This window comes from Lissotriton helveticus, chromosome 2_1 (genome assembly GCF_964261635.1).
Source record: "Lissotriton helveticus chromosome 2_1, aLisHel1.1, whole genome shotgun sequence".
Lineage (NCBI taxonomy): Eukaryota > Metazoa > Chordata > Amphibia > Caudata > Salamandridae > Lissotriton > Lissotriton helveticus.
In genome coordinates, this window is record NC_136059.1 from 1,775,595,189 (window position 1) to 1,775,615,856 (window position 20,668).

The window sequence follows — 20,668 nt, forward strand, 5'->3', positions numbered from 1 at the left end:
AAAGTGTCTGCAACAAGTGTTTTGCATGTTGTTCAAGTGCTCGTTTCTGTACACATGCGCACGCATCGAGGTGTAAGACATAAGTAACATTATTACTATATATAAAACCTGTGCATACGCCGGCTCTTCTCACAAACCCCTCTTTCTCTTATCTGCACACCGAGCCTGCCGCACTCACTCCCATCCTGTCCCCGCATATAGATGTTCCAAGACCTTGGTTTTCTTGCAGGCAGGTCTTACAATGCGCCCCTCTAGCTCCTGCGTCCCCGAGCACGGTAACCGCAGACACGAGACACCCCACTCGCGGCCGGGCCGCTGTTTACCTGAACGTCGCCTGAACGTAGCCACTGCTCTCCCAACACCACGGCGTCTCCTCTGCTCCCGGGGCTCCCTCAGCACACGGGAGCCCCGAACCAGCCCACACTTCTTACTCACCCGGTCTCCCCCTCGGCACGGGAGACCGCACATCGAAGCGGAAACCATGTCCTCCCGGCCCCGCCCACAACCAGGCGGCGGCCATCTTAAGGCAGCTCGGGCCGCGGCGGTGATCTCGGGGGGCAAAACGAGGGGTGGGCACCCTCGAAATTAAATTAAATACATTAAAATAAAAGAGAGAAGCCCCCCAAGCCCCCCCAAAAAAAATCGCGAAAAATCGCGGGGTGCGCGCACTGTGCGCGCTTATAGATATATAATTGATTTCTCTTCTAATTTTCTCAGGAACTACTGGAGGGATTTACACTATTTTACCAAAAGCGTGATCTGCATACCAGACACTACCATTTTGACAAGTTTGGTGTAATTCCCTTCAGTGGTTCAAGCTGTAGCCGTGTCTAAAGGTCCTATGGAAATTAACATGGGGAAAACACGTTTTGGAACCCCCCTTTTTTCTCAGCCCCCACTTGACTAATACCCCCCAAACTTTCAGGGAAGGAGAGGAGCGGAGCGAGCCATCTTCTTTGAGAAATTTGCGAAGATTCATCAACCAGCGCCAAAGTTATTCCCAATAGAATGTTGGGGATTTCCTATGGAAACTAGGTCCTAACTATATATACCTGCTGTGTTCCAGGGTACTGGATTTGCACCACAACCCACCACCGATCTCGGGAGTAACTAGGCGGCGGGCTATGTGGAAAATTTTCCCGATGCCCCTGCCTCCACTTGGCCCGGAGGATTGGAGGTTTATGCGGTTTTGGGGACCCAAGGAAGCATCTATTTTGGGAGGCACAATAACTTCTAGGGTGGTGAACTATGTGATGCCGTCCCCCTCTCTCCCGGACATTTTCTTACCTGAAGATGGCATGCTGGGACTTGTAGGCGACATTCCTTTTGCCACAATTTGCATCATCAAGGGGGCGGAGCTATTACTCACACACAGGGTGCAGCTGGGTATTTTACACCGTGACTTTCATTGCGCACCCTGTGAACACTTCTAGGCACTGAGGAAGGCTTTAAAAATATGCCGAAATGCATTTGCCGTGGTTTTGTGTTCCGAATAAAGGCTTCCAGAACGTCCCCACTTGTGGTCTCTTCTTCTTCTGTTGGAGGAGTCTTGCTTGGATATATATATATATATATATATATATATATATATATATATATATATATATATATATATATATATATATATATATATATATATATATATATATATATTCACTGAAAAAACCATAGGTTATAGACCATATATAGTTAGGAATTAGCATTTAAAAAACCTTATTTTACTCACACAAAACCATTGAAATTCCATATATAGTTAGTTGTACTAACTATATATCGCGCACCCGCAATCCACTGCTGATCATGTCACATATTACATCATTCATGACATGGTCAGTGACATCACTGATGACATCACTGATGACATCTCAAATGACATCACTGATGACATCACTGATGACATCTCAAATGACATCACTGATGACATCACTGATGACATCTCAAATGACATCACTGATGACATCACTGATGACATCACTGATGTCATCTCAAATGACATCACTAATGACATCACTGATGACATCTCAAATGACTTCTCAAATGACATCACTGATGACATCTCATTTGACATTACTGATCACATCACTGATGACATCATTCATGTGATATTATGATGAACCTCTTCAGACTCTTATATAACCTTAGATACACTCAGTATAAACATACACTCACAGACTGTCACTCATCCATGGAGTTACTCACACACCTAGTCAGTCATGCAAAGAATCAATCACACCTCCATTTCCTCAACTATACAGTTATACACACCTTACTTATTCAAACATATACTAAAACATATTTACTCACTTATACAATCCTGGATACAAGTTCACAATGATCCATACAGCCACTCACACATTCACTGGCTCTTATGCACAGTTATTTATATATGTCAACTCTCACATGTACTGTATTTTACATATGTACTTACTTTGACATGTAGCACTGATATATCCATTCACTCACCAATACACTCATGCACACAGTCACCCGCCCATACAGCTGTTTCCACATGCACTTTTGAACCCATACATCTAGTGAATCAACTGCTCACACATCTATGCACAGAGTCATACACCTCCCAGCCACCCTCACACACACTCAGTCTCCCATACAAATGCTTGGGCAACCAATCTATAACCCATATAGTTAATCATATAGCTACTGATCAACACATGCAGCAGTTTACAGAACAACAGACATAATGATGCACAAATTAAGACAGTTTAGTTACTAACCCATGCACTCAGTGAGACACATTTAATCAGTCACTCATACAGTCAGTCATGCCCCTACTAAATCCTTCATCCAGACACTTATACATCCACTCATTCTTCAATATGTAAGACATATTTTAACTTTACAGAAACATACAGTCACTGGATGTTGTCATTTTCAAGGTTTTGTAAATGCTAATTCCTAACTATATATGGTCTATAACCTATGGTTTTTTCAGTGAATTTCATTGGTTTTTTAAAAGCTAATATCTGTAGCTGTAAAATGTATTCTTCTTTAAATCCAAAAATATATTTTATATGTTTATTAATAATTTTTTTTAAAAATATTTTTTTTCTTCGCTCCCGGTTCGCGAACCGGGAAGCTTCCCGTTAGTTCAATTTGATGCCGCGACCCGGTCCGCGACCCGGTAAACGTTCCGTTTGCGCAACTGCCGCGTTAGAAATCAACATCGTGACGCGTCGCGGAAGCGCGACGTATCACGTTGTCGCGTAATGCGTCTTATGACGCGCCGCGTTAGCGCACCCGGAAGTGCTCCGGTACGCGAACTGAGACGCGAAGCGCAGCTCCCCGGAAGCAATCCGGGGCGCGTCGCGAAAGCGCGACGTATCGCGTTGCCGCGTAATGCATCTTATGACGCACCGCGTTAGCACACCCGGAGGTGCTCCGGAGCGCGAACCGAGGCGCGAAGCGCAGCGACCCGGAAGCGATCCGGGGCGCGTTCCGCAGCGCGTAACATAAGCGTAACAGGTCATGTGACTTGTTAATAAAACTTTTCATTGGTTCATTTCACTTTTGGTTTCATAATGATGTAAGGCTAGGTCAGGTGACCTAAAAATAACACTTTTCATTGGTTTAGAACTATTGTTTTTCCCAAATGATGAAAACCCCTCATTCTTTCCTCACTCTGACTTTCATCTTTGTGAGAGGAAGACCTTTTTTGATATTTCAGCAATGGCTTCATTGGTAGCTTCAGCTGGTGGACCCCCACCACCACCTCCTCATGGGAAGAGAGGACCACCTCCCCAGTTCATCAGCAACACAGAGGAGGAAGAGGATGAACAAGAGGAAGAGGAGACAGAAGGACCACAGTTTTTACCAGAGCAGCCCCGGGTTTCTCATCGGAAAACCAGTTTTATTTGGCAGTTTTTTTCAATCCCTGAAGGGCAGAAGAAAGTTAATGCTAGATATGTCACCTTCCTCATATGTAAAGAGAAGTTATCTAGAGGCACCTTAAAAAAGTATAGCTTCGGTAACTACACCATGCATCGTCACATGAGCAGGTGGCATCCATTAAACTACAGCCGGGCAGAGATGCGTGACCAGCAGGACAACCCACAAACTCCTGTGGCCAGGTCATCATCACAGATATCTTTGACAGCAGCAGAGGCACGGGAAACCGTGCCAAACATTCAGGACAACTTTGTCCATATGAAGTTTACCTGTTTGTATTGCGGTGCATTACTATCATGTGGCAATATGAGCATTACGTTAATCAACCGAGCTTATGAAAATCACAATTGCCCTAAACGCCCCAGACAGTAATTTTTTTTTTTGATCCTGTTGAGCCGTTTCCAATGCCTGTTTTTTGTTGTTTCCCCCCCATCAAAACAAAAAAAAACATAAAACTGTTCAAAAAAAACAAAAAATGTTCAGAAAAATAAAAAAAATATATAAAACAACAAAAACATTAAAAAAAAGTTCTTTTCAGAACTACCTCCCCTTTCAAAAAAAATTGCTAGAATGTTTAACACTCTGGCAAGCTCTATTTCTTTTGGTTCGCTTCCCCGTTCGCTTCTCGGTTCGCGAACCGGGAGCGAACCCAAAAACATAAAAAAAAAAAAAAGAAGAGTAAGTATAAGGGAAGTAAACAGAGAGTAATGTTAAAAGAAAGACAGCTATAGGGAGTAAACCAGAGATACTGTTTAATAGATCTATTTACCGAAGAAAAGATGGAAGAGGGTATAATTGTGAAAAACAAAATAGATAAGGAAGTGAAAGAAAAAAAAGAGAGTAGAACAATAACAAAGAAGAGTTTCTTGGAGAATGTGAGTGAATGTTCAAAATAAGATTAAAACATGTGGAATAACAGAGAGAAAAAACAGAAAACCGGAAAAGAAAAAATAACAGAAAAAGATTAATTGAAACAGCAAAGAAATGTAAATAACATAGAGCCATATCATCAACATAGCCAATAAAAGTTTTGCAGCTTTTATCGGCAGAAATGTGTCGCTAAAGCCGCTTTTGCGGCAGAAAACTGCTGCTAAAACCACTTTTGCAGCAGTTTTCTGCCAATAAAAACAGCAATAATTTTATTGGCTGTGTTCATAATATGCCCCTTAGTGTGCTTCAACTACACAGAGAAAGCATTATGAACAAGTAGTGAAAGAGTGATCAGTCAAAGACACTAAGAGTAATAGAGACGGAGTGAGTGAACAAGAGTGAGGAACTATGAGAAGAGAGGGACTGAGAAAAAGAGTGGAAGGAGTTGAGTAAGTAGGTAATAGAGAAAGGAATGAGGAAAGTAGCAAAGGCAGGAAACTGAGGGTTAAAGAAATGAAGCTGTGGAACTAATAGTATGTGAATGTGATAGAAATGTAACGAAAAGAGTACAAAACATTTACCTTATAATTGTCGTTAACTTACTCACTTTTTATTTTTATACTTTCAATCTGTGAAAGAGAGAACAAACATTTGAAAAATATTAAAACATGTATTTAAAAATTAGAAAAGACAAGGGAAAAGATTGAAGGACAAACAGTTTTTCAACAACTTTGACACTTACAGAAGCTTCTGCTTCTCCAGGCCCCCTACACAGTCCTAAAGATATACATTTTAAACTAACAGTATCTTGATGCAGATGAAGTGAGGCCTATCTTAAAACATGGTGCATCTTTTGCACTGCTGTTGTCTCACAAAAGTGTCGCAAGACACTAACATTTTAAATGATTGTTTCAGGATGCCAATAAGATGTGTCCTATCCAGAGGTTTGTTTGAGGTGAGGCCTACTCAGGGTTCCAAATGAAATTTCGAGTTGTTGAAGAGAACAGAGGACATAATACATGTGAAGACCTACCAATGAAGTAAGTCATGTCCACTTCACTCTTAAACAAAGGCCAGACCTCTTCTGTGTCCGTGGACAGACCTAAACTTCATCTGCACAATGTCATTCATAAACTTAGGAAACACAGGTGATGTAATTGAAAAATGTGGAGTTTCTTTTCCTCATTTCACAATCACATCACCTGTGTTGCCTTTGGTTAGGTATCTCATAGTGCAGATGGAGTCTAGCATATCAAAGAGTACATAGAAGTTGAGCAGTATATACAACAATTTTGACATTTACAGAAGACTTAGCTTCTTATCTTGTTGGACATGAAGTCAGGCCTGTCTTGCAACATGGTGCATCTTTTGCATCACTGCTGCATCGGTTTCATGTGGCACAGGTTTTTTACAGCATGACACATCTGCCTAGATGCATCAATTTGTAATTTTGTCGCCTCATAGCAAATCTTTTGCACAGCTGCTGCATCACAAAAGTGACGCACAGTGGCGCAAAAGAGGCATACACCTATCATAAATCTGTCCCTAACATTTGAAATGATTGATTCAGGATGACGATAAGGTGTGGCCTCTCCAGAGGTTTGTTTAAGGTGAGGCCTACTCAGGATTGCATATCAAATTTATGCTTGTTGAAGAATACAGAGGAGATAATACATGTGAAGGCCTACCAATGAAGTAAGTCATGTCCACTTCACTCTTGAACAAAGGCCAGACCTCTTCTGTGTCCGTGGACAGACCTAAACTTCATCTGCACAATGTCATTCGTAAACTTAGGAAACACAGGTGATGTAATTGAAAAATGTGGAGTTTCTTTTCCTCATTTCACAATCACATCACCTGTGTTGCCTTTGCTTAGGTATCTCATAGTGCAGATGTAGTCCAGCATATGAAACAGTACCCAGAAGTGCAGCACTGCATGCAACAACTTTGACACTTACAAAAGCTTCAGCTTCTGCATGCCCCCCTACACAGTGCTAATTATATACATTTTAAACTGATGGTATCTTGCTGGAGATGAACTAAAACCTATCTTGCAACATGGTGCATCTTTTACACAAAAGTGACCCACAGCGGAGCAAAAGAGGCGCACGGCCATCATAAATCTGACCCTAACATTTTAAATGATTGTTTCAAGATGCCGATAAGGTGTAACCTATCCACAGATTTGTTTCAGGTAAGTCCTACTCAGAGTTGCAGATGAAATTTAGGTTTGTTGAAGAATACAGAGGAGATAATACATGTGCAGGCCTACCAACGAAGTGAGTCATGTCCACTGCACTCTTGAAGAAATGTCAGACCTCCTCTGTCTCCAGGAACAGGCCTAAACCTCATCTACACAATGTGATGTGTAATGTTAGGAAACACAGGTAATATAATTGAAAAACGTGCAATTTTTTTTGCTCATTCCACAATCATATCACCTGTGTTTCCTTTGCTTAGGTATCTCATTGTGGAAATGTAGTCTATCATATGAAAGACTACTAGAATATGAGCACTGTATGCAACAACTTTGACACTTACAGAAGCCTCACCTTCTCCATGCCTCCTACACAGTTCTACATGTACATCAAAAATGCAAACAGTACAGAATTAATTATACATGTTAAATGGTTTATTTTTGCTGTTCTCAGAATGTATCAAATTTCACTAAAAACAGTGACTTGAAGGTATTCATCATATAACAGCGGGGAAAAAAAAACACAATCAAAATGATTGTGTTTAAAAAACCCATACAACATAACAAATCAGAATTCAGAACTCCTTAAAGTTAACTTACTTTCCATGACGTCGAAGGATGTCCTATGAACAGCTTACACTCTGTTGTGCTGTTATTACTTTCAGCCCGCCACTTTCTAAAAGAAAACCTCCATCGTTTTGAAAAATATGTTACATACAATAAATGACTTCTCACTCTCTACCACACGTTTCCACAAGGCCAAATCATGTCAGAGCCATTTATAACTCTTGGAATTCTTGTAAGCCAATCCCGTCATGTTGTATTTCCGCAACTTTCAGAATTAAAATGTTGAAGATCATTTTCACAATCCTGGACTACTAATATCTTACCCTTCTTGCTCACTCATGTTCTACATTTCCTATGACACTGATACTGCTTACTATGAAGCAGACTTACACTACCTCCATGACTACTACAATTATTTAATTCTCTACATCACTTTTAATCACAAAGCAATATAAAACAGTAGACAGCATTGCAGACTTACATTCCCTCTACTCCATGTTTTGATTGGCTGCTTGAATTAGCTTATAAAAAGAAATAGTTTTTCTGAACTCATTCAAAGTGCAGTTATTTTTGCATGACGTCCAGTGTTATGGTAAGAAGTTATGTCTCTGTACTACACTTATCCTCAAGGCCAAATTGTGTAGGAGCCATTAGAACTTCTTGAAATTCCTCAGAGCACATCCCGAGATTCTTTCCCTAAAATTTTGGTTTTAAAAACACCAGGTAAGAATTTTTAAGGTCATACGGCAATTTTTTTTTGAAAATTAAAACAGAATCGTTGCAGAATGACCAGCCATTTCTAGACTTTAAATAAGCTGTGTAATGTCCTGATGTTATTGAAGGACCGTCATGATATATAATTGCTACAGTTACAAAAGTCCTTCCTGATATTGACAACTGTGAAGCCACAACATTTTTAATTAAAGTTGTCAATTTTGTTCCATCAGGCCTACATCGTTGGAACATTAAAATGACATACTGGCCATATGTTCGCATAAATAATGTTGACATCATTTCAGATTTACATTGGCTACATTCCATGTTGTGATCAGCTGATTTTACTAGCTTATTAAAAGAGACTGATTTACTGTCTGGCAAAGTTAAATATATAAATCTTTCTGAGTCTACACTAGTAGTACTTGATACCCTACAGTTCTCGCAGTCATGCTGCCATTGATAAGAAAGCCCAAACAGGTGATCTACATCTACACCTTCAGCATGCAATACATCAAGCATATACATTAAAAACTCCTGACAATCTTGCTGAATATTTTGAGAGAATTGTGTTTGACCTGAACATCTGTCTAACAGATGTCGAATTTCAGACACACTTTCTATTTTTGTTCTATCAGTGCTACATTTCTCTAACACAGAATTTAACAAACTGCAAAATCTTTGATCAGAATTGACCACCATCTCTTCTTTTACATTTTCTAGAGAAAACAAAACATTAACCACTACATTAGCATAGCAGTTGACACCAGAACTGTTTTCAAATTGAAAACCAACAACATCTTCAACAGAATCCTTTTTGTTTCCGCTTATAATTTCAGGTTCATCGACTTTTCGTCTTTTTGCTACAACCTCCCTAGTATTGGTCACATTTGTTCGTTTCCGGCCTACCACACGTTTCTCAAACAAAGGATATTGAGGCAAATGTGGCGCATACTCTCTTCTTAACCTATTGTATTCCTTAACACAATCTAGATCCGCACAAATGTTTGTGACATCACACTCAATCAAGTACAATCCCGATAAAGTTCTAACTCGTGACAATGCCACATATGCCATACCCTCCTTGAACACAGAACTGCCAATATTCACCAATGCACTGTCTACACTTAAACCTTGCGATTTATGGATTGTCACCGCATATGCCAAGCAAACAGGAAACTGCTTACGGCGAACATATAAGTCTTTTACAAGCAAAAATCTAGCAGAACATCGACCAATTAGCTGTACTTCCTCAATGCCATCAAATTTAATTTTTAAAAATTCAATTCCAGCTCTATTTCTGTATTTCACAAAATCAACAACATTACCCATTGATCCATTTACCAGACCTCTTTCAACATGTAAATTCCTTCTTAAAATTATACGGCAGTTCAAGCACACATTCAGAGTCTTTTCAAAACCTGCAGTTTTAGATATAGTCTTCTCTAATGAATCCAATTTTGTTTTCAAATTCTCAGACAAAATAATTGTTGATCCCATATGCTCTACTCTGTCAATAGCTTCCAGTTTCACAATCTCTTGCTTTTCTAAATGCAACATTTTGTTGTTGAAGATGGCACATTCTGCAAGAGTTGGCATCAAACATATTCCAGATTTCTTCTCAGTAATTTTCTGAAAAATATTCTCAGGCACAACATCTTGTTCTGGATATAAATTTGACAGTAATCGTGCATGTAAAGCTTCTTTCCCATGCTCGGTCACTTTTCCAATTCTAACATCTTGTAGAATATTCTTGTAAACTTCATCCTTCGCCTGACGCATATTTTCATGCAGTTCAGCATAATTGAAGTTTAACCATATATTGACGTTGCCAATGCTCACTAGGCACTTCCTGGTATCTTCATGCGTGAGCATTTTGAACACAGGTTGCCCTTTCACTGGTGTCAGCTGCAGAAGATCTCCGAAAACAATGATGTGTTTGCCACCAAATAACACATCATACTCTGTTTTGAGAACTTCTTGCATTCTCAAATGCACAAAGGCAAGCATGACATTGGAAACCATGCTTACTTCGTCAATGATAAGAAGTTTCATTTTCCTCAAGATTCTTGAAACTTCACAACAAGCATCTCCAGATAGCTTGTGATATTGTAATTTGTTGTCATGCTCCACTGGCAGCATCAGTAAACGATGTAAAGTAATCCCTTTAATGTTATGTGCTGCCAGTCCAGTTGGAGCGGTGACAACACAAGACAGCGATGACTCAGTCCTTTCCTGCAAATAACATGAAATTGCTTTAATGAGGAAACTTTTTCCAGTTCCCGCTTCTCCACTCACGTACAGTCGGACAGGCTTCAACGACGTACATGAGCACTCTTTCTTCTCATGACTTAATCCATGATCAATTTGCTTGGTAACTTCGTCATATATTTTCCTCTGCTCAACGTTGAGTTGTGTTTCCAAGTCTTCTAAGTTAACCGCATCCTCCTGAGCATGTGCCATGGCTCTTTCCACTTCATTCATGGCAGTGGCAGCTTCATTTTCGATAACAGGTCCTCCTAGTGGATCCTGACTCAATGAAGCAGAACTCTGACTGTCCTGAGAACTGTCTCTGGCAATCTCGGCTGCAATCGTTGCTTCCTGCTCGATTTCCGCATTCAACATTTCTACATATTTGGGAAAAGCAGGACATTCTATGGTCTGCTTGGCGGCAGTGAAAGAGTCTTCGTAACAGAGGAAATCTCCAAGCAGTTCCTCTTCTGCACGCCAAGGCTTGAAAAGTTGCAAAAGTGCTAAATAGAAAAACTCCTTTTTTTCAGGAGATTCGCCACTCAATTTTCGATGGTTTACCAAGTGGCATTTTCTTTGCTTGACCAGACATCCCTCACTTCCAATTACAGCATACACTCCTTTCTCAGTATCTTCTTTGATGTTCCTCTTGAATATGTAATTTTGAAGAACCTCATACAGACAAACATTCTCGAGGTGACTGCTTCGATTTGGATAATATGTATCCAACATGTTGGTCTTCAAAATGTCGGTACTGTTTGGCTCCTTTTCCGCCAAATACTCAATTTCCCGCACAGGTTTCAGAACTCGATTACGCGTTGCAGCAAGACCAAGACTCGCCCAAACGATACTCCTAGATTTGGCATAGAGACTTGCTGAAGACAACCGGTCAGAACATTCGTAAGCTCCGATTTCTCGATGCGACAACATCTTCAGACTGAAACTGTACAACTTCTTACTGAGGCTCTTTTCATGGGAAATGTCCTCCCACATATCCTTCAATTCTGTCTTCTCTTTTTTGGTGATGTAAGATGTCACATACCGAGCCACAGCCATACAGTTATCAGCCACAAACTGTATATCCATGTTAGCATTCCACATGGACAAAATCACCGGGTTGTAGTCGTTGATGTACTTGGACTCTTCGTTCCTCTTCAAATTGTATGTGTTTTTAGGTGATTTCTTCATCACATTATGTCGCAGCGAAGACATCAAACTGTTTACTCTTCCTTTAGAAATCACCGGTCGTGGAAAGCCGAAACGACATTTGGTGTAGAACTTGTCCTTGTTTCGGAATTTACGACGACAGTACTTTCCACAACGATGGCTTTGGAAACGTAGAACTTTTTCTCTTAGGCTTTTCTTCTCCTTCGCGTTTGGAACAGCACACGTAGAATACTGTTGTATGAAACTCATCACTGAGTCTTCTGGATCTGTTCCAAATTTAGGTGCATCCTTGATCCACAACAGCATATGTATGTGAGGAGCACCTCTTGCTTGGTACTCCTTTCTCCAGAAGAAATCCAACACCTCTCCAAGAGGTGGATTCTTCTTATTCATGATGAAAGACATCATAGCTTCAAATCTATGATTGAAGTACCGGCATACATTGACTGGATCCAAAGAGCACAGTTCTCCGGGTGTCTTGAATTCGATGTTTTCGATGTTTCCATTTGCCTCTCGTAGAAATTCAAGTAAGTCTTCCCAGCCATACTCGGCACAGCTCAGAGTGAGGAACCATGTGGGACTTCCTAAGTTCCTCAGCATACATTTTAAATCACCATGACGACGGTACCAGTACTCATTAGTACCACGCTGACACGCCATGAGATTAATCAGGTGAGAATCCAAAATACTGTCTTGGACATTGACTTTATCCATAAAGTCACTTGCCGAGATGTTTTGCATGTGTATACCACTTTTCAAGATGTGGTTCACTGCATATGACAGTCCAGACAGATCGCTTTCAAACAGGAGATGAAACAAATAGGGAATACATTGTCGAAACCTAGCATCTCCTGCATACAATCGCAAAGTCCGGTATTCAGAAGCAGGAATTTGATGAGGTCGCTCATCATATCTTCCTCCCTGACCTGTTGGAAAAAGCTGTGGGAAACACCGAGCTTCCAAACTTTCCTCCCAAACACTAATGGGACTCCCTTTGGCTTGTTTCATTTGAAACAACTCAATAGCATTCCCCATGACTTCCTTGGAATGCAAAGGATGAACACTATAATGTTCATATATTTCTTCACTAGTAGAGGGTTCTACTTTCTCAATTTGACCAGCACACAAATCGCTATCCTCTTCCTCACTTACTTCCTCTTCTGCAACATATATATTCTTATAGTACTTATTATTTTTTTTCAAGTACAATGTTGCCTTTTTGACTTTCCTAACATCCACTAAATCTTGCCATATTTTCTTATTCTTTGTCGGAACCCCATTAACTAAGATAACCAGAGGGTCCTCTTCCACTTTTTCTACTCCAATTGTGTTAATGTTTTTCTTCAAATCTAGAGGCAAATAAACAACTCTTCCCTTTAATCCTCTCTGTAAATCTGATGGAGGCAATTTCCCTGTCTTTGGCTCCATTCTTACAATAGCCTGAAAGGGATGGATACTTTGAATCAAAATAGATTCATAAGTATTTAAATCCTTCAATTCAGAAGGAATCTCAACCAATTCCAGATTATTATGAACTGCTCTAGCAGGCATCTGGTTTTGATTTAATTTGCTACAACAATAAGTACACACACGTTGATCCGATCCCAAATCAAAACAATTTTCTACCATCAAATATGTTGTGAAATCCTTCCATTCACTATTATTTTCCCTTTCACTTTTTGCATATAAATCCACTAACTTAGTCTGATTCTTATAATAAGTGCGTCGACAACACACACAAGTGAAATTAGGCCTCTCACTTGATTTCACCTGAAACGTCGCAATTTCCCTCTGAAAATTATCTGTACTGGAAACCTGTACACTATCTTCCACATTACCCTCTTCTTCTTGGTCAATTTCAACATTCTCCTCTTTACTTCCAAAGTAACAAAACTCAATTTCTTCACACATATTCTTCACATCTATTTCAGAACCATGCAAAAGAGCAGCGCATAATTGTTTAAGCATAATTGCTGGACTCTTAGCATAATACAACATTCTAACTAATTTCCTCACTTTATTATGATGCACTGCTAGCATCCTGAAATGATGAAAAACACTCTGGCATACTCTCCTGGAAAGACAAGCCAGTGAATGACCATGCAAACCTGTCACTTCTCTCACTCTGCAAAGATCTAATTCTTGCAACAACTTCATTTTCTGCTTCAAACTTTTCTTATTAAATGTCCGTACAAAATCACAAAGCAAATTGATGGAATCCTGTCGCACACTGCAAATACTACTACACTTCCAGGTGTACACAGGACCCTTAGGACGTCTTCCTAAAACCTCATTACCTAACACCTCTTCTGTCTCTGTTGTCACAAGTTTTTCTTTTTCAACTGGACAACCATCTTTCACTTCATAAGCTCGACCGCTGGTTTCAACTGCATGCACCAAATCATTATCCTGGAAATAACTCTCCTCATTGAAAAATGCCTCACAACTTGAACTATGCATCCATTCTCCGGAAAAAACTTCACAAAAATTACTACGATTAACTATTCTCTTCCATCTACTATTTCTTTTGAAATCATAAATTGCCTTGTTTAGCTTCCTAATTCTATTGATTATCAAAATAAATAACTTACGTTTAATTTCAAATGCCTGATCAATAACTTTCTCAACTTTTTTTTTTCTCTTATAAAAAACCACTTTCTGTTGACCTTTCTTAATATTTTTTAACAAATTGCCAATTATCCTGTTGCGGAACATTCGTTTACGAATGTCCCTAAACTGTTGTTTCCTTCTACTATCATGCACAGAGTTATCTCTTGCTCTAGCAGTAACATTTTTGATTGGCCTTTCCTTTCCCTTTAAAATGCTTCTCTTTTTCTGGACTGAAACATTTTCTGTAGTAATATTTGTTTTACTACAAATATTTCTTATAAATGTTTTTGTGCTCTTACCCGGTGCTTTCTTGGTGACTTGACCAATTTTTTTGTTAGAGGACTGCTGCATTATTTCATGGGCCTGCTGTCTTTGACGTTTTGCAGCCTTTCTAACTCTATCCTTGGTTGGCATGGTGAAATCTTGAAATGATATGCAGTTGAATCTGTGGTACAATATAATAAAAAATGTTATTAACCACTATTACCAAACAGTAAATCAATAACAGTCATCAAAAACTTAACACACTACTTCACATTTTTACATAGAATATTTTTTAGTGCTTGGCAAATTTAGAATACAGAAATAGCAGAAAAGAAATGGAATTCATATTCATTTTACCTGTGCTATTTTATATGTGAATCTGATCTAATTTTATGAGCATATTTTAATATTTTATTGAAGACACTACACATAACCTGTTTTTGAAGGTGTCTTTATTTTTAAATGAAACGGTTTACATTTTTACTTTTCATTTATTATAAATTTTTATATGTTTATAGTTCCATAGGCTCAAGCACGTCAGCTTCCCAGCCTATATCATACAATTCTGACAAATCGGCATCCTCATCATTTTCTTCATCATCCTCAGAATTTAAATCATCCAAGGGATCTACTTCCACTGATGTTTCAATTACAAGTTCAATGATAATGTCATAATCAACTGATTGCTGATTGTCACTCATGGTTGATGTTGTCGTTATCTTTAAAGAAAGAGAACAACAATGAGATGTTGCAGAGTAAGAGACAAATCTCAGAGATTATAATAGTAAAATTGTTTAACAAGAGTAACATTTTGCAGCTATTATTTAGCCATGTCCAGCGATGCTGAGGAAGTGAAGCCTATGTCCAAGTTTTCAGTGAACATGACTCATCTCTTCTTAACCTTGGATAAGCCTCACCGACTCTGTGTCCCCTGCTCATACTTAAATGTACAAGGGCAGATTTATGCTAAATGGCGCATCCCCACGGATGCACCAGTTAATGTGCACCGCTGCTCTGCCAGCCATAGTGTGCCGAATTTACAATGTGGAGCACCATTGAGCAAAAACAGCACAGATGCGTCACACATCTGTGCCACAAAAGCAGCACATTGCAGGAATCACATCATAAGCGCGACATGTCTACTGCAATGCACATGAGGAACCCTCACATTGCATGGTGCATCACTTCTTATGCCTGTTTCAAACAGGCATAAGGATTTCATTCAGCAATGCTATAAAGCTGACTCAGTGAAATCTTCTAAATTTCACTGTGTTAGTTTTACAGGGCTTTCTTGCAAATTAATGCATACCTTGCAACAAAACACCTATATGAAAACTGACGCAGGTTTCATGTGGCACAGGACTTTACAGCATGACACATCTGCCTAGATGCATCAATTTTTAAATATGTCGCCACATAGCAAATCTTTTGCACCACCGCTGCGTCACAAAAGTGACGCACAGCAGCGCAAAAGAGGCACACACCTATCATAAATCTGTCCCTAACATGTTAAATGATTGCTTAAGGATGACGATAAGGTGTGGCCTATCCAGAGGTTTGTTTAAGGTGAGGTCTACTCAGGGTTGCAGATCAAATTTACGCTTGTTGAAGAATACAGAGGAGATAATACATGTGAAGGCCTACTAATGAAGTAAATCATGTGCACTTCACTCTTGAACAAAGGCCAGACCTCTTTTGTGTCCGTGGACAGACCTTAACTTCATCTGCACAATGTCATTCGTAAACTTAAGAAACACAGGTGATGTAATTGAAAAATGTGGAGTTTCTTTTCCTCATTTTACAATTACATCACCTGTGTTTCCTTTGCTTAGCTACCTCATAGTGCAGATGGAGTCTAGCATATCAAAGAGTACACAGAAGTTGAGCAGTGTATACAACAATTTTCACATTTACAGAAGACTCAGCTTCTTATCTTGTTGGAGATGAAGTGAGGCCTGTCTTGCAACATGGTGCATATTTTGCATCACTGCTGCATCGGTTTCATGTGGCACAGGTTTTTTAAAGCATGACACATCTGCCTAGATGCATCAATTTGTAATTTTGTCGCCACATAGCAAATCTTTTGCACCGCCACTGCGTCACAAAAGTGACGCACAGTGGCGCAAAAGAGGCATACACCTATCATAAATCTGTCCCTAACATTTTAAATGATTAATTCAGGATGACGATAAGGTGTAGCCTATCCAGAGGTTTGTTTAAGGTGCATGAAGCTCTAGCAGTACATATCCAGAAATGTAATTGATTTCAAAAAACGTTTTTAAACACAACATATAAATCAATTCACTGTGTTAGTTTTACAGGGCTTTCTTGCAAATTAATGCATACCTTGCAACAAAACACCTATATGAAAACTGACGCAGGTTTCATGTGGCACAGGACTTTACAGCATGACACATCTGCCTAGATGCATCAATTTTTAAATATGTCGCCACATAGCAAATGTTTTGCACCACCGCTGCGTCACAAAAGTGACGCACAGCAGCGCAAAAGAGGCACACACCTATCATAAATCTGTCCCTAACATGTTAAATGATTGATTCAGGATGACGATAAGGTGTGGCCTATCCAGAGGTTTGTTTAAGGTGAGGTCTACTCAGGGTTGCAGATCAAATTTACGCTTGTTGAAGAATACAGAGGAGATAATACATGTGAAGGCCTACTAATGAAGTAAGTCATGTGCACTTCACTCTTGAACAAAGGCCAGACCTCTTTTGTGTCCGTGGACAGACCTTAACTTCATCTGCACAATGTCATTCGTAAACTTAAGAAACACAGGTGATGTAATTGAAAAATGTGGAGTTTCTTTTCCTCATTTTACAATTACATCACCTGTGTTTCCTTTGCTTAGCTACCTCATAGTGCAGATGGAGTCTAGCATATCAAAGAGTACACAGAAGTTGAGCAGTGTATACAACAATTTTCACATTTACAGAAGACTCAGCTTCTTATCTTGTTGGAGATGAAGTGAGGCCTGTCTTGCAACATGGTGCATCTTTTGCATCACTGCTGCATCGGTTTCATGTGGCACAGGTTTTTTACAGCATGACACATCTGCCTAGATGCATCAATTTGTAATTTTGTCGCCACATAGCAAATCTTTTGCACCGCCACTGCGTCACAAAAGTGATGCACAGTGGCGCAAAAGAGGCATACACCTATCATAAATCTGTCCCTAGCATTTTAAATGATTAATTCAGGATGACGATAAGGTGTAGCCTATCCAGAGGTTTGTTTAAGGTGCATGAAGCTCTAGCAGTACATATCCAGAAATGTAATTGATTTCAAAAAACGTTTTTAAACACAACATATAAATCAATTGTATACCTACATTCATGGGGAAATGACTTAAAATGAAATTAAAATGAGTTACATAGCCATGTTAAAAGTGACCCGAAAATGCTGCAAAGGCAATCAAAAAACGCTTCCATGTGTCTTAAGGACATTTTAAGTCATTTCCCCATGTGCAGTGTTTTGAAATTATCACTTGAAAATCGTTTTTGAGGAAAAGGAATGCATTTTAAATTTATGACAAGCACATAATGGTGTATGCTTCTTTATAAGGCATTTGAGTGTCTCTGATGTTATTTTTCTCATTTTAATGTAAGACCTTTCCCCGTGGTGCAAATTCCTTGTAAATATGCTCCCACCTGTGCTTGGCAAATTTAGATTTTGATTGTTTGAGTTACATAGCCATGTTAAAAGTGACTCAAAAATGCTGCAAAGGCAATCAAAATACGCTTTCATGTGTCTTAAGGACATTTTAAGTCATTTCCCCATGTACAGTGTTTTCAAATTATGACTTGAAAATCGTTTTTGAGGTAAAGTAATGCTTTTAAAATTTATGACAAGGACATAATGGTGTCTGCTTCTTTATAAGGCATTTGAGTGTCTCTGATGTTATTTTTCCCATTTTAAATTAAAAGACCTTTCCCCGTGGGGCAAATTCCTTGTAAATATGCTCGCACCTGTGCTTGGCAAATTTAGATTTTGAGTCTTTGAGTTACATAGCCATGTTAAAAGTGACCCAAAAATGCTGCAAAGGCAATCAAAAAACGCTTTCATGTGTCTTAAGGACATTTTCAGTCATTTCCCCATGTGCAGTGTTTTCAAATTATGACTTGAAAAGGAATGCTTTTAAAATTTATGACAAGGAAATAATGGTGTCTGCTTCTTCATTTCATTTCTCTTCAGCATTTTCGGGTCACTTTTAACATGGCTATGTAACTCAAAGACTCAAAATCTAAATTTCCCAAGCACAGGTGCGAGCATATTTACAAGGAATTTGCACCACGGGGAAAGGTCTTAAATAAAAATGGGAAAAATAACATCAGAGACACTCAAATGCCTTATAAAGAAGCAGACACCATTATTTTCTTGTCATAAATTTTAAAAGCATTCCTTTTCCTCAAAAACGATTTTCAAGTCATAATTTGAAAACACTGCACATGGGGAAATGACTGAAAATGTCCTTAAGACACATGAAAGCATTTTTTGATTGCCTTTGCAGCATTTTTGGGTCACTTTTAACATGGCTATGTCACTCAAACAATCAAAATCTAAATTTGCCAAGCACAGGTGGGAGCATATTTACAAGGAATTTGCACCACAGGGAAAGGTCTTACATTAAAATGAGAAAAATAACATCAGAGAAACTCAAATGCCTTATAAAGAAGCATACACCATTATGTCCTTGTCATAAATTTAAAATGCATTCCTTTTCCTCAAAAACGATTTTCAAGTCATAATTTCAAAACACTGCACATGGGGAAATGACTTAAAATGTCCTTAAGACACATGGAAGCGTTTTTTGATTGCCTTTGCATCATTTTTGGGTCACTTTTAACATGGCTATGTAACTCAAACAATCAAAATCTAAATTTGCCAAGCACAGGTGGGAGCATATTTACAAGGAATTTGCACCACGGGGAAAGGTCTTACATTAAAATGGGAAAAATAACATCAGAGACACTCAAATGCCTTATAAAGAAGCAGACACCATTATGTCCTTGTCATAAATTTTAAAAGCATTCCTTTTCCTCAAAAACGATTTTCAAGTCATAATTTGAAAACACTGCACAGCTCCTATGCACAAAAACACCCTGTCAGTACTAATACTAAACATTTTCTCCAATTACAATTTCTCAAAGAAACATAATCTATTTGTAAAACACTTGAGACAAAGCAACATTTTAAAAACACAACTTTCTTCATAATTTTCTCCTTAAAGCACACTATTCTCTATCTAAATTAAATAAATCTTTTCTCACCTTAGCAAATACTTTATGAGTTAAACAGTCTCAGAAATACACCAATTTGTCTTCAGCAGAACAAAGGGTATGCACTCCAGAGGCTGCAGCTATAGAAAGCACAGAAATGCTGTGATTCTTCACACATATCTCTCATGTCACCCAATCAAAACTCTTCCCTCACTTTTTTCAAATCAAAACCCTTCCCCCTCTGCCCTCTCTGCCTTTTTTGCATAGCAACCACCTCCTGGAAGACCTCTGGTGTTTGCAAGTTCACACAACAATGTTTCAATTGAACTCTGAACTCTCAGTGCACCTGCATATCCAGTGCAATCTTTCATTTAATGATTTTTTATTGACCATTCAAAATACATCTTTCAAAGAACTCATCCATGCACCCTAACTTTCTGTTTTCAGCAATCAAAATCCACCAATCACTGTTACTGCTTCATTAACACAGAAACTCCACAGTTTTTTTCATTTTAAACTCTTATTTTTTCAACTGCCATTTCATTGCCACACTTCATCTGACTGCAGCAGAACCATCTCTCACCATGTTTTCTGTCTGGATTGTTGGACATAGTTACATCTATTGGGCTCAGAGGTATGCTGAGAACAGAAATTTACCTAACCTCAATTTACAAGATGTGGAAATTAAGTGGTTTGGCCACAGAGGATTAAAATGTCACCAATTGATACCATTGGTGAAAACCTTTATGCATTTGCCAAAACCTGACCTGTTAATTGTGCACTGTGGAGGTAATGATTTGGGCACTTTGACTGGGGTAGGTCTGGAAATGCTTTTAAAGGACACCTTTGAGCAATTAATGGCACTTTTTCCTCAAACTGCCTTGGT